Here is a 15,620-nt window from a genome sequence, read left to right on the forward strand (position 1 = left end):
GCGGGCTGATCTGTACTCGCTGCAACAACTGGCGAGCAATACCCATCGGACAAATCCTGGCGCTACCACACGACGCAAGCGCTGAATAACGCGACCCGCATCTACGGTATATGCGGTGATATGGCGAGTCGCCTGGAATAAGACCCGGTAAGGAACTAACAGGGCGAGACTAGCGCGCTGACGGCTCCCGATATATTTGAAAGAGAGCGGGCTGTGTGGGTGCCCTCGCGCCGAGCCTTCACTGCTCCTGAAATGGGCGGCCATGTTTGAGTTACTAGAAACGCATATCTGCGAGCTGCTCCCGCGCAATATTCTCCCTGGCTGAGACACTGCTGGAGCTCCGTTGCTGCTGCCCTGGGGCCACATCATAAAAGGAGTGTAAATTACATGGCTATACAGGGAGACCGTGTAACGGAACCCCAGGGCGCCTGACTGTGGCGCCAGTGAGAATGCAGAGTTGATTATAGTGTGGACGAGAGGGGCCATTTTGTCCTGCAGCTGCCCCAGTGCTGAGCCCTGGCGCCTCGCCCTGGTTACGCGGTGTAATATTGTGGTCTCCAAGAAACCTGCTCAGTCTGTGCTGATCTTGTTAGGATACATCAGAGTATCAGGACACAGGAAAGCCCAGGAGTTACAGTGGACTCGGAAGGCACAAAACGTTGGACATCCGACGGGCGCATTGGCGCGAAACTTGACGCTGTCGGGGGGCCGGCGAGATTAGTGTGAGGGTTTTCACTGGAGCGCGCCACTACACGCAACCGCTGTGACGCAGCCACTCCTGCCTTGCTGCGGCGTTTGGGGCCGAATATGGGGAAGCCGGACACGAGACAGCCGCGACTGACCTTCGACAAGACTAAACAAAAGGCCACTGGCCAGGACCAGGCGTAAGAGGACGCTACTAAGAGTGACCAGAGCGGCTCGCAAAATGCTGACATAAAATCCATGTTCCAAGAACTGAAGACGAGCTTGCAAGGCATAGATCACAAAATGGATGATCTGGCAGCCCGCATGGACAGCATCACGCGGCGTATGGACAAACAAGAAGGCAGAGTGGGGGTGCTCGAAACACGAGTGTCTGAAACAGAGGAGAGCCAGACTGCTCTGGATAAGAAACTACGCGGCATGGACAAGATTCTATCGCTGATTCAGCAGAAAAACGAAGATTTGGAGGCCCGCTCGAGACGCAATAACGTCCGCATAACGGGCGTGGCGGAATCGACAAACATCACGAAAATGGAGCTGTACGTCGAGACAATAATGACTGAACTGTTCGGGACTGGGCTTTCACAGATGTTTCTGGTCGAAAGGGCACATAGAACCCTGGGCCCCCAGCCTCAGCCGGGCGTGCCGCCCAGACCTATCATTGCCCGTATCTTAAACTATAGGGACCGGGACACCATATTGCGCATGGCAAGAGACACGAAAGACCTACAGTATCAGGGTAACCACATCTCAATATACCCGGATTTCACCATGCAGGTCCAGGCGGCTAGAAGGGAATTTGTGCCGGCTAAAAAGATCTTCCAGCAACTTGGCACCAAATACTCGCTTATTTACCCGGCTAAGCTGAGAGTGCAGGGCCCGGGCAAACCATCCTCTTTGTAGACGCGAGGGCGGCGTTGCAATACGCCAAACAACTGGCACGAGACCAGAAGAATCAGGCGCACTCGGAAGAGCCAGAAGAACGTGAGAGGCTGAGTGATGTCGAGTGACTTGGGGCTTTAATCAGAACTACGTGCACTGTGCCTCTACTGCCACAGATGTCGGTTGACGAAGACATCGGACTGTGTAACTGCTGGAACAGACCTGTACAGATAAGTTGTTGACCATAAATATAAGTGGGGAGGTGGAGAGTCCTTGAGCGATCACTACCAGGCCGGCGCTCGGTCGCCCTGGCACAAGTACAGGGTTAGTAGGTGACCAACCCGCGTTCCCCAAGGGATGATTCCCATTGATCTAAGTTTGCTGGAGAATCCTACTGGTTTCTTGAAGTTGGGAAGGGAGGGCAGAGGGGGTGATGCACGACCTGTTTGGGGGGTTGGAGCGGGTGGGACAAGGGCGGGATTAGGATTGGGTTGGAAAGTTATGTTATGTTTAAATGTAAGTGATATGGCGTATGTAGCAAATATTAACAATGTCTGGAGCACTAGATTACACGTAATGTCTGACCAGCAAGGATGTCGTGCTGAAAGCTGTCCAGGGTTGGGTAGAAATGCGGACTGGATAATTGCCACTTTGATCGCTTGGTTGCGGAAATCTAGGTTGCTGTGTAACGCCACTGTACTGAGAACAATGTGCACGACAGTACTGTGACAATGGCCCAAATTTTAAATGTTTAACTTGGAATGTACGTGGAATGAATGATAACCGTAAGGCAAGACTGGTTCAAGCCTTCCTACTTAGAAAAGCTATTGATATATGCTTCCTACAGGAGACCCACCTGACTACTAACGCTGCCGCTGTGCTCCGTCACAGCAGATGGGGTGAGACTGTGCATGCTCCCTATTCGAACTACTCCCGTGGGGTGGCGATATTGGTTAGAAGGGCCTTAACTGGAAGTCATCAGAAGTGGTACGAGATCCTAATGGCAGGTTCATACTTCTTGTGGGGACGTTATGTGGCGTACCAATGATACTGGTGAATGTCTATGGTCCTAATGATGACAACCCTGATTTCTTTTGTGACCTCTGGCATAAGATTCAGTCTCGTGCCAGGCCGCGATTGTGTGGGGTGGTGACTATAATGTGGTATTGTCAGACACCATGGACAGGCAAGGGGCGGCCAAGGAACATCACCCTAGGGCAGCGACAGCGCTGGGGGACATAATGTCAGACGCTCAATTGGTAGACTCATGGAGATTACTGCACCCCGAGGCCCGGGAGGGTACCTGTTTGACGCTGCATAGGGCGGCCTGGTCCAGGTTAGACTACTGGCTACTGACAAGGGATATTCACGCCTTTACACAGGAGGTAGCACACCTGCCCAGATCGATTTCGGACCACGCCCCAGTCTGTTTGACACTAACTACCCCCCCACAATACGCCCAGCCTTTCAGCTGGAGATTCCCCTCTCGGGCTCTCCGGGACCAGGTCTTCAGGCAGGAGCTGAGGGAAAAACTTGAAGAGTACTTTGAGCTGAATGAAGGCTCGGTGGACTCCCCGGGCACCCTCTGGGAAGCATGTAAGGCAGTGACAAGGGGATATTGCATGTCACTGAAGACAGGGGTACTCAGATCCATTAGGGGCACACTACAACAGCTAGAAACCGAACTGGCAGCGCTTGAGGCTCTGCTCACGAACGCACCAACAGATAGAGACCGGGCTGATTTCAGGGCGAAACTCACACAATACCAAGAGGAGGCAGACAGGGAGGTGAAATTTCTGTCCAGGGACAGCCAGGCTCGACGATATGGAGAGGGTGATAGGGCTGGGCGCACCTTGGCTAACATGCTTCGCTCACCGAGAGGTACGGAATATATTTTGGAACTTACAGATGAGCAGGGAGATATTGTTAGGGAACCCCCAGCCATACTCAGGGTTATGACTGACTACTACAGAACATTGTACACATCTAAGGTCACGCCGGATGATAAAACGCTCACAGACTACCTAGATACAATCGCCCTGGCGTGGTTCAACAATGGGGCCAGACAATACATGGACTTGCCTTTTTCCCAAGAAGACATACGAGCAATAATTGCAGGCCTGTCTCCAGGTAAAGCACCGGGGCCAGACGGGCTGTCAGCAGACTTCTATAAGGAGTATGCGGACATACTAGTACCCAGACTACATAGGGCTTTCGAGGAGGCGGTGGAATCAGGCACACTCCCACAGACAATGCGAGAGGCGTTGATTATCACGATACTTAAGCCTGATAAAGATCCCGCAAACCCGGACTCGTATCGTCCGCTTTCGCTCATAAATATGGATGCTAAAATCTATGCGAAACTGCTCGCAGATCGTCTTAAGTACATGTTGCCGCACATCGCACTCTCTGATCAGTGTGGATTCGTGCTACAGCGTTCCACTTCCCATAATCTGAGGGTGCTGTTTGGACTTTTACACTATCTTGATCCAAAGGTGCAGGTTGCCGCCGCGCTATTGGACGCGACTAAAGCGGTCGATTCTCTTGAGTGGAAATTTCTGCTTACCCTTTTCACCCGTATGGGATTTAGTCCACTATTCGCCAGACGCATTGGAATATTATACAATAACCTGTCCGCTAGAGTCAGGGTTAATGGACAGACGTCGGCTCCCTTCCCGATAACGAGAGGCACCAGACAAGGGTGCCCGCTGTCCCCGTTGCTGTTCGCTATCGCTACGGAACCTCTTGCGGCGCGCATGCGCCAACACCATACCCAGCGGAGCATTGGCTTCATGTCACGAGGCCTCCTCATCTCCCTTTATGCTGACGACGTGACAATATACATGATGAATCCGGCGGACAACTTTGACCCATTGATGAGAGAAGTGCTAAGATACAGTGGCCTTACCGGTATTCATATTAACTGGTCAAAATCAACCATGCTGCCGTTGACGGACGGCACGACCAAATGCCACACTGAATTTCCGATAGACTGGGTGGTGGATGAGGTCAAATACCTGGGAATCAAGGTCAGCCGCTCCATACAAGACATTTGGCTATCAAATTTCGGAGTGGCAATGGACTGGCTTGAGGGAAAAGTGAAAAAATGGAAGTCCCTGCCACTGTCATTGACAGGCCGCATAGCTATTGCCAAAATGGTTGTTGTCCCCAAATTCCTGTATTTATTTATAAATATACCCCTTCCTCTGACGATGGCATTTTTTCGCCGGCTCCGGTCTGCTATAATTGAGCTAGTCTGGGCGGGCAAGCAGCCTAGAGTGGCTTGGAACCTTCTTACTCTTCCGTTTCATCAGGGAGGGCTGGCTGCGCCGGATTTCGAGCTATATGCGTATAGTGCGCAGGCCCAGTACCTGCACTACTGGCAGCACCCGACCCCTTATCAGCCGCACGTGGCAATAGAGACTGATGTGGCGGCACCCTGACCCCTTAGGGCTGCTGCGTACAAGAAGTACACACGATCCCAGGAAGACATTGATACTGTAGAGGTGGTGCGCTGGGCCTGGATGGGTATTGCTAAACGAGCAGGGGTCAGCGAACTGTATGCCCCGAGCATGCCTTTGGAGGGTAATCCACTGTTGGGGCCGCTAACGGATGCAGCGGTGGCCCGCAGAGTATGCGAACGGGGTCTGAGGGTAGCGGGTGATTTGTACCCTGATGATGTGTTTATTGAGCTGCACAATATGACTGAGTCCGCTAACCCATCGGCCTCAGAACTGCTGCTATATTACCAACTACGGGCTGCGTGCAAGAAACGGTACCCGGTCTTTCCTGCGGTCCCACCGACGCTGGCGGCTTTGGAGGACGTACTATCGAACGCCTCCTCGCACAAATTGATAACACGCATATACAAGGCTATGCAGAATGCGTCGCCTGTCCCACACATTGACTCGCGAGTGGCCTGGGAGGGGGAGGCGGGTATAAGCATCACGGAGAAACAATGGACATTTTGCTGCGCACAACTAGAACACCTGTCGCCCAACTATAGATTGAGGCTCATACACTTCAATTACTTGCATAGAACATACCGCACACCTCGGCAATTGGTTAAAATGGGCCAGCAGGCGGAGGCATCTTGTTGGAGATGCGGTGCGAGTGACGCTATATTCTATCGCCTGGCCTGGGAATGCGGCCCAATACACACATTCTGGGAGGCGACCTTTCGTAGCATAGGGCAGATGGTGGGCGAGCACTTGGATCCTGACCCGCTCATTGCGCTGCTGGGGTTTGTGCTGCCCATACCGAGTGCATCCCGGAAACTGGTGGCTCTCCTGTTACTACTTGCCAAACGACAAGTCGCACTTCATTGGAAGCAGAAGGCTGCACCTACGTCATCTGGTTGGGTAAATTCTGCAATGTATTGTAAAGACCAGCTGTCAGCCTATTGGGAACTAATGCCACTGCGGTCCAGACCGACAGACATTTGGCAGCCGTTGGTGGACTGGCTGGCTAGATCGGCCGGCGATGAAAGTGAATGAGAGATGCGGGTGGGGTGAGCCTGGGGAGGTAAAGTGGGAGGGTTGAGGCTTGCAACCAACTTTAGTGGACAGCGACTGATGGTAGAAGTGCCCGGGGTTATGCAATTAGAATATGACTTGCTGATATGCGACACTCACTTACGTCTGTTGTAGTTTGTTGATGAGTTCTATAATGTATTGATATCCTGAACAAATGTACGCCTTATACTATCTGGATGTGACATCCCATGCAATTAAGCTGCCTGCCTCCGGGTTGTTGGCTAAATAGCGGTGCACTTATTGAAGATAACAATAAAGGTTTTGAGAAAAAAAAAAAAAAAAAAGAATACCCCCAGGCATCAGACTGGATCCGGAAACTTTTGCGCGCGTCGGTAGGCGTCGTCTGCGGCTCCACGTCCGTCGTCGGTGTCGTTGGCGCCGGGATGACGTCGCCGGAGTACTTAGACGCCACCCTCGCGCGCTGACGTCAGTTCTTATACACAGCTTTTCCGCCCCAGAAAACGCAGAGCCATGATAAAAACCAACACTGGTGCCATAAAAACTAGGGCCCTGAAAGGGGGTGACCTTAACCCTAGATATCGGTTCGCAGAACAGGGAGGATGGGTGGGGCGGTTAGGAATCGAATACTAACTACTGTTTCTTACAGATATATTGTTACCGAAGGTAAGTCACTTGTGCATCTGAAAGAAACAGGTTAGTATTAGATTCCTTACCTTAGAATAGATACCCCAGCAATACCAACCCCAGTGGTGGGTCTGTGAACCAATGATCACACCAGAAAGTCCAGGAGAACGGAACAGCCGAAAAAGCCATCTCTCCGGACTTAGCTGTCCAGGCAGTAGTGTCTTGCGAAGATGTGCAGCAAGGCCCACGTAGCTGCCTGACAGATGTCCTGCAAGGGGACTCCCTGGCCCAGGGCAGTAGTAGCTGCCGTGGCCCTTGTGGAATGGGCACGAAGCCCCACTGGAGGCTCCTTTCGAGCCAAAGAGTAACAAGCCTTGATGCACAAGACGACCCATCGAGAAATGGTTCGCTTGTGCACCGCCCGTCCCTTCTTAGCGCCCACGTAACCAACGAAGAGTTGGTCATCCACCGGGAACTGGCGTGTGTGATCCAGATAGAATGAGAGCACACGTTTTGAGTCCAGACGGTGGAGCCTCTCTTCCTCTTTTGAGGGATGCGGAGGCGGAAAGAAGGTGGGCAAAGTGATGGACTGAACGATGTGGAAGGCTATGACTACCTTGGGCAGGAAAGAGGGTCGCGTCCGCAACACAACTTTGTCCGGATGGACTGAAAGGAAAGGAGGCTTAGAGGAAAGAGCCTGGAGCTCACTCACTCTCCTGGCAGAGGTGATGGTAACCAGGAAAGCGGTCTTCAGAGTAAGGAGGCGAAGAGGACAGTTATGAAGTGGCTCAAAGGGAGCACACATCAGAAAAGTAAGAACAAGGTTCAAGTCCCACTGAGGCATCACGAAAGGGACTGGAGGAAACATATGGGTGATGCCCTTTAAGAACCTATTTACAATGGGGGACTTGAACAAAGAGGGCTGATCAGGTAGCCTTAAAAAGGCGGAAATGACCGAGAGGTAGCCCTTCAGAGTGCCCAGAGCAGAGCCCTGCTGGGCAAGAGAACGAAGAAAGAGGAGAACCTCTGAAAGAGGGGCAGAAAGGGGATCCACAGCCTTTGCTGTGCACCATGCCACAAACTTGTTCCACCTGCAGGCGTATACCGATTTTGTGGAGGGACGCCTGGCTGCCAGAATGACATTACAGACTTCAGGAGGCAAGTCAAATGGCCTCAACTGCCGCCGCTCAATCTCCACGCATGTAAGTGGAGACTGGACCGGTTCGGGTGGAGGACCGTCCCTTGCTGCTGCAACAGAAGGTCCTCCTGAAGAGGCAGATGAATCGGGGGATCGACAGACAGACTGAGTAGCTCAGGATACCAGAACCCCCGTGCCCAGTCCGGAGCCACAAGGATGACTTGGGCCCGTTCGCGCCTGATCTTCTTCAGCACTCTGGGCAGAAGTGGTATAGGCGGAAAGGCGTACAATAGACCGCAACTCCACTCGCGACGAAAAGCGTCTCCGAGCGAGTGCCGCCTTGGAAATTCCAAAGCGCAGAACTGACGACATTGCGCGTTCTCTTCTGTGGCGAATAGATCTAACCAAGGCACTCCCCACTGCTGAAAGAGGCCTTGCGCAACGTCCGAGTTCAGACGCCATTCGTTTTCCATCATGCACCGATGGCTGAGTTCGTCCGCCCTGGCGTTCAGGGAACCTGCCAGGTGTTGAACCACCAGGGTCATGCCCTGATGTTCCAGCCACTGCCAGAGGTGCAGAGCCTCCTGGCATAGGGTCCATGACCCCACCCCGCCCTGTTTGTTGCAGTACCACATGGCGGTGGTGTTGTCCGTGAACACCTGCACTACACTCCCCCGGACAGAGGGGAGGAATGCCTTTAGTGCAAGTCGGATCGCCCGCAGCTCCAGAAGGTTGATATGGAGCTGGGACTCCGCCGGAGACCAGAGGCCTCTGGTCTCCGCCTCTCCCATGTGGCCTCCCCAACCCTGAAGGGACGCGTCCGTCACAACTACGTGCTCCAGTTGGGGTAGGGAGAGGGATTTGCCGCTGACCCAATCGCGGTCCGTGAGCCACCAATGCAACTGTCTTGCAGTGCCCTCCGAGATCAAGACATGGTCGGACAAGTTGCCCTGATGCTGGGCCCACTGAAACTTCAGGTCCCACTGCAGAGCCCGCATCCGCCACCTGGCGTGATGCACCAGAAGGATGCAGGAGGCCATCAGCCCAAAAGCCGCAACGTCAAGCTGACCGAGACTCGGGATAAAGGCTGAAAGATCGGAATCAGAGCCCGAATATCCGAACCCGCTGTTCGGGAGGATAAACCCGAAACTGCGCCGCGTCTAGATGCAGAGGAGCTTCTGAGAGGGGCACAGGTGTGACTTCGGCACATTGATGGAGAACCCCAGCAGGTGCAGGAGGTCGGCCGTAGTCTGGAGGTGAGTGACGACTGTCTGGGGCGAGCATGCCTTCAACAACCAGTCGTCGAGGTAGGGGAAGACTGAAATCCCTAACATACGCAGATGAGCTGCGACTACCGCCATCACTTTCGTGAACACCCGTGGGGCGCTGGTAAGGCCGAAGGGGAGCACGGTAAACTGAAAGTGCTCGTGGCCTACCGTGAACCGCAGGTAGGGCCGGTGGGCCGGCAGGACGGGGATGTGGAAATAAGCGTCCTGCAAGTCCAACGCTACCATCCAGTCTTCTGGGTCCAGGGCAGCTAAGACCTGAGCCAGTGTCAGCATCTTGAATCTCTCCTTCCGGAGGAAGCTGTTGACGTTCCGCAGGTCCAAGATAGGGCGTAGGCCCCCTTTGCCCTTCTTGGGAACCAGAAAGTAGTGGGAGTAACAATCACACCCTACTTCTGTCCCAGGAACGCGCTCGATGGCCCCCTTGGCCAAGAGGGCCGTAACTTCCTCTCGCAGAAGATTCAAGTGATCCCCCGACATGCGGTGGTACTGCGGTTGCATGGCTGGAGGGGTCGCCTCGAAGGGGAGAAAGTAGCCCCTTTGGACGATTTGCAGCACCCACCTGTCCGATGTGATGTCGCGCCAGTGGAAGAGGTGATGGCGAACCCTGCCCCCAACTGGCGTCTTGTGGGCCTGAAAGCTCAGCCTAGGAAGACTTTGAGGCGGATGCTGTGGGGGTGGATGTGGACTGGCCGCGCCGTTGTCCCTGGGCACCGCCATAGCGGTTACCACATCTGCCACCGCGCTGGATGTTAGTCTGCGGCCCGTGGCTGGCAGGACGTGTGGGGGCACCCCTTCCTTGGCCACGAAGGGGGCGAAAGGCAGCAGATTGCTGGCGCGGGGCCGACAGGCCCAAGGACTTGGCCGTAGCCCTGGAGTCCTTAAAGCGCTCAAGCGCACTGTCTGCCTTGTCACCAAAAAGGCGACGGCCATCAAACGGCATGTCCATAAGGGTGTTTTGGACATCAGCCGAAAAGTTGGCGGACCTCAGCCAGGCGTGGCGACGAATCGCCACCATCGTTGCCATCGTTCTACCTAGCGAGTCCGTGGTATCCAGTCCACATCTGATGGAGTACCGTGCAGCATCTCGACCCTCTGCAAGGGCTTGGGAGAGTTTAGTCCGGGTCTCCTCCGGACATTGTGGCAGCATGTCGGCGACCGTGTCCCACAGAGAGTGGGTATAACGGCCCAAGAGGCACGCGGTGTTAACTGACCGCAATCCCAAACTCAGGGAGGAGAACATCTTCTTGCCATATTGCTCGTACCTCTTGGATTCCCGATCGGGGGGAGCCGTCGGGAATGCGGTCTGGGAGTTAGAGGCCTGGATAACCAGGCTCTCGGGGTGGGGTGGGTGGACAGGAAGCAAGGGTCGCCCGGAGTCGGGCGGTGGCGTCTGGCCACGTTCCTATCTACAGGGGGACCTGTAGCGGGCCTGGACCAGGTGCCCAGAAGAACGTCAGACAAGGCCTCATTAAACGGCAGCAGAGGCTCCGAAGAGCTTGCCTGTGGTTTAAGGACCTCAGTGAGGAGGTTAGTCTTCACGGCCGCGACGGGGAGCTCAAGGGATAAGGCCTTGGCCGCCCGTGTCAACACCACACTATAGGCTGCCCCCTCCTCCGTAGCAACGGTAGGAGGGGAGACAAAACCAGTGTCCAGACCAATGGCGTCCCCTAGCTCGCCTGTCCAGTCATGATAAGGCTGACACTCACGTGCCAGAGGGTTCTCAGACCCCTCCCAATCCGCCATGCCACCCATCTCCTGGTATACAGGGTCAAAAGATGGGGCCGGATCATAGAAGTAAAAAATCTCCCATCGACGCCGCTCCGGTGCCGGAATCGGACCGAGGGGGGACTGGGGACGGTGTCGACCGCGGTCGGCGTCGGGGGCGACACCCTAGCAGCCGGCGCCAGCGAGGTCATAAGGTCGACCGGCGACGGCCCGGATCCGGTGGAGTCCAGTCCAGGGGCCGCGGGGGCCGAAGGCGCCGCGTAACCCGACGGAGGAATGAGCGACCTCATGGCCGAGAGGAAGGCGTCTATCTCCTCTGGCGTCGCATTCTGCCCAGGGACTGGCGGGTATGGAGCAGGTCGCGACGCCTGCGGCTCCGTGTCACCCGAACCCCCGACCGCATCGCGCGAGCGTCGGGGGGGGGAAGTCGGAAGAGCAATGTCGCCTCTTTGACTTCCTGTGCCTCTTACATGAGGACTTGGAGCTCGAGGAGTTGTGTCGATCCACCGGTCCCTCGACCTCCTCCCGGACCGGGACCTCGAACGGCGCGGGGCCGACTGCCGGAGCTCGAGGCGCTTGCGGGACCACTCCCGCCTAGCCTTCGACGTCAAGGCCCGGCAGTCGGGGCACGACTTGTCATCGTGGTCGGGCCCCAGGCAATGAAGACATCGGCGATGGGGGTCGGTAACCGACATCAGTCGGTTGCAGTCGACGCAGGGTTTAAACCCGGGCATCCCTACCGGCACCGTCGGAGTCGTTAGATCAAAAAGTTTGGTCAAAAAATGACTAGAGGGTACCACTGTTCCTGGATCCGCGCTTGCTGGCGCGGAAAAAATAGGAACTGACGTCAGCGCGCGAGGGCGGCGTCTAAGTACTCCGGCGACGTCATCCCGGCACCAAAGACGCCAACGACGGACGTGGAGCCGCAGACGACGCCTACAGACGCGCAAGGATACTGCTACGCAAAGGTTTCCGGATCCAGTCTGACGCTTGGGGGTATTCTAAGGTAAGGAATCTAATACTAACCTGTTTCTTTCAGATCTGAGCCCACTGCCAACTACTGTGCAGTTCAGCAAATGTTTCTCCAGCCTATTTCTCTGTGCACTTAGTTCTGTGTGCTAGGCGTACAAGTTACTTACCTTCGGTAACAATGCATCTGGTAGAGACGATTCCAGCCGCAGATTCCTTAATGTAGAATTACCCCCAGACATGAGACTGGATCCGGAAAACTTTTCTGCCACAGAATCCCTGCGCGCCGGGGGGATGGCGCCACACGACATCGCCTTGTTGCCGTCTGCGTTTGTGACGTCAGCGAGGATACATAAGTCCCACCCCAGCGCGTGTACGTCAGTTTTCTTCGGAGAACTTTCCATGCCACAACACAAAACTGTGAGAATACTGGAACAGTGTGCGAAAACCCAGCTATACAGAAGGGAAAGAAACAAATGGTGAGTAACAGCACCATCCAGAATAGGGCCAGGTACTAAGGCACCAAGTCATGGAATGAAAGAATAGAGCGCAGTTACTTTAAGCAAGTCTGTAATCAACATAACAGCCATCTTAGAGGCAGAAGGCATGTGAAAAGGGAACAGCAGACGAAAAAGTCTGCAACCATCGCCCGGAACCAAGAAGGGTTCCAAGCCAGAATGAAAGAGCAGGGACAAGTCATCCCCCAGCCACACCAGTAGGGGGGGGCGGGATCTCATAAAGAAGGAGTAGTTTCTGTCTTGTAACTCCAGTTCTGTAGTAGGGGTATCTCTGTTATAGTCATAATCTAGTGAATAGTCCCGCCCATGTGCGTGGACCCCGGAGCAATCAAAAATAATCTTACAGTGTCAAAAAATGCAGAAATGCATAGACACTTAAGAGAGAATTTAAAGACAGATAATGCAGCCTAAAAAGGCTACACTGTCCAGTACTTCAACTAGAAATTACACCATAAAATCCACAAAACAGCAAAAGCCTGTACAGATTTCCCTTGCTTTACCAGCAAAATCCCTCAGGAATGATAGAGAGAAGAACCTGGACAGACAAGCCCCATAGGCTGCCATTATGTGGCTCAAAACAGGATACTGTGCCTTTAAGAGAATCTTCCAGAACCTTCTCCCAGTATCCCAGAATGCATAGCAGGTCCAACTTAGTTTCAGTTCTTTTTGAAGGCGTAACACACCAGACCTGTAGCATTCCATTAAAGGAATATGTCTCTCTCCACCGGGGAGGAGGGAGGGCGCTTATGACTATAACAGAGATACCCCTACTACAGAACTGGAGTTACAGGACAGAAACTACTCCTTCTGTAGTAGGGGATCTCTGTGTATAGTCATAATCTAGTGAATAGAATGGCAAGCCCATCCCCACACCAAAGCGGCGTTGGAGAAAAGAGAATTAATGCCACTACTGTGCGAACAGATTTCGCAGCGAAGCCTGCCCAACCTGAGCGTCTGCCCTGGCATCAGTGTCCAGGCAGTAATGCTTAGCAAAGGTATGAACCGACTTCCAAGTGGCCGCCTTGCAGATTTCTGCAATCGGAAAATTACGGAGCAATGCTGTCGTGGCAGCCTTGCCCCTGGTGGAATGAGCCTTAGGCTTACCTCCTAAGGTCTTATTAGCTTTTTGGTAACACAGCTGTATGCAGGACACAATCCACCTAGAGATAGACTGCTTAGAGGTCGCAAGACCCGTCCTGACAGATCCATAATTGATGAACAATTGGTCTGACCTACGAATATCCCTGGTTTTATCCAGATAAAATTTCAGCACCCTCCTAACATCCAGGGAATGCAAAGACCTTTCCGCTGGAGACGAAGGATTCTGAAAAAACGTAGGTAAAGATATAGTCTGATTGATATGAAAATCAGAAACAACCTTGGGAAGAAACTTAGGGTGAGTACGCATAACAACCTTAGCAGCATGAAATACAGTATAAGGTTCTTGGCAACACATCACCCTGCGGGCCGATGTAATGGCCACGAGGAACGCCGCCTTCCAGGACAGGTGCTGCAACGAAGCCTTATGAATAGGTTCAAAAGGCTCCTTCATCAATCTGGACAGCACCACATTCAAGTCCCATGAAGGCGAAGGAAGCCTGACAGGAGGGAACACTTTCTTCAAGCCTTCCAAAAAATCTTTGATCACAGGGATCTGAAAGAAGGAAGTCTGTGAAGGGCATTTCCTGTAGGCAGTCAAAGCAGCCAGATGAACCTTAATGGAATGGACATTAAGGCCAGACTGCGCCAAATGTAGCAGATATGGAAGGATGACATCTTCCTTGCATGTCGTAGGGTTATAGTTCTTAGACTTGCACCAGATGCGAAACCTCTTCCACTTGTAAGCATAAGAAGTCCGAGTGGAAGGTCGCTTAGCCTCCTTCCGTATGTCCATACAATCCGCTGGGAGATTCAAATGGCCATATTGCACTATTTCAGGAGCCATGCCGCCAAACTCAAAGACGAGAGGTTGGGGTGCACCATCCACCCCCCGAACTTCGTGAGAAGGTCCGGCCTGCACGGCAGCTTCATGTGAGGAAGGAGAGACCGGTGAAGCAGGTCCGTGAACCACCACTGTCTGGGCCATTCCGGGGCAATCAGAATCATCTTCGCCCTGGATTGGGAGAGCTTGATGAGAACCGTAGGAATCAGGGGAATGGGTGGAAAAGCGTACAGAAAGCTGTTCGACCAGTTGATCCATAACGCGTTCCCCAGCGTCCCTGGCTGGTAGTACCTGGAGGGAAAGTCTCGGCATTTGCTGTTTTCGGCGGTGGCAAACAGATCGATGTCTGGAGTGCCCCACCTTGCAAAGACTTCTCCTAGCACTTTGTCGTTTAGGACCCACTCGTGGTTTTCCTGAATCAGTCTGCTCAGCTCGTCTGCCTGAACATTCTGCACACCTGGCAGATGAGTGGCCGTTATCGAGAGTCCTCGAGCCAGAAGCCAATGCCAGATCGCCTGCGCCTCCTGAGACAGAGTGCGTGATCTCGAGCCCCCCTGCTTGTTGAGGTAATACATCGTGGTCGTATTGTCCGTTTGCACAAGCAGAGAGTCGGTCCGGAAGGACGGTTGAAACGCCTTCAGCGCCAAGTGAACAGCCCTGAGTTCCAGGAAATTGATGTGGTACGTGGACTCCGAAGGGGACCACGTCCCTTGAATCTGCAGGTCTCCGGAGTGCGCTCCCCATCCCAGGAGAGAAGCATCCGTCACGATCGTCTGTGTGGGAATGTCCTTGTGGAAGGGAACCCCTCTGAGGAGATTCTCCGCCGAACACCACCACTTCAGAGACTGAAGAGCATGTAGAGACAGTCGTATCCTGTCGTCCCAATATCCTCTCCTCTGGTCCCATTGATCTTCCAAGCACTCCTGCAGCGGTCTCATGTGCAGCCGCGCATGTGGCGTCAGGAAGATGCAAGAAGCCATCGATCCCAGCAGAGAAGACACCGTCCTCACTGTCGTGGATGGAGAGGACAGGAGAGCCTGAGCATTCCGAAGGAGTGATAAACGTCGCTCTTCCGAAGGAGACACGCTTGCCGACAGCGTATTGATGGAGGCTCCCAAGTACTGGATGCACTGGACCGGAGTTGGAACAGACTTGGACATGTTGATGTGCAACCCCAGCTTGTTCAAGAGAACGCACGTCTTCTGGAAGTGTGCTTGAGCTTCCGAGAAGGAGGAGGCCTTGATCAACCAATCGTCCAGGTATGGGTAGACAAACACCTTGGTCCTCCTCAGGTGTGCCGCTGCCACCGCCATGCACTTCGAGAATGTCCTGGGC

The sequence above is a fragment of the Lissotriton helveticus genome, chromosome 6 (genome assembly GCF_964261635.1).
Source record: "Lissotriton helveticus chromosome 6, aLisHel1.1, whole genome shotgun sequence".
NCBI classification, from domain to species: Eukaryota; Metazoa; Chordata; class Amphibia; order Caudata; family Salamandridae; genus Lissotriton; species Lissotriton helveticus.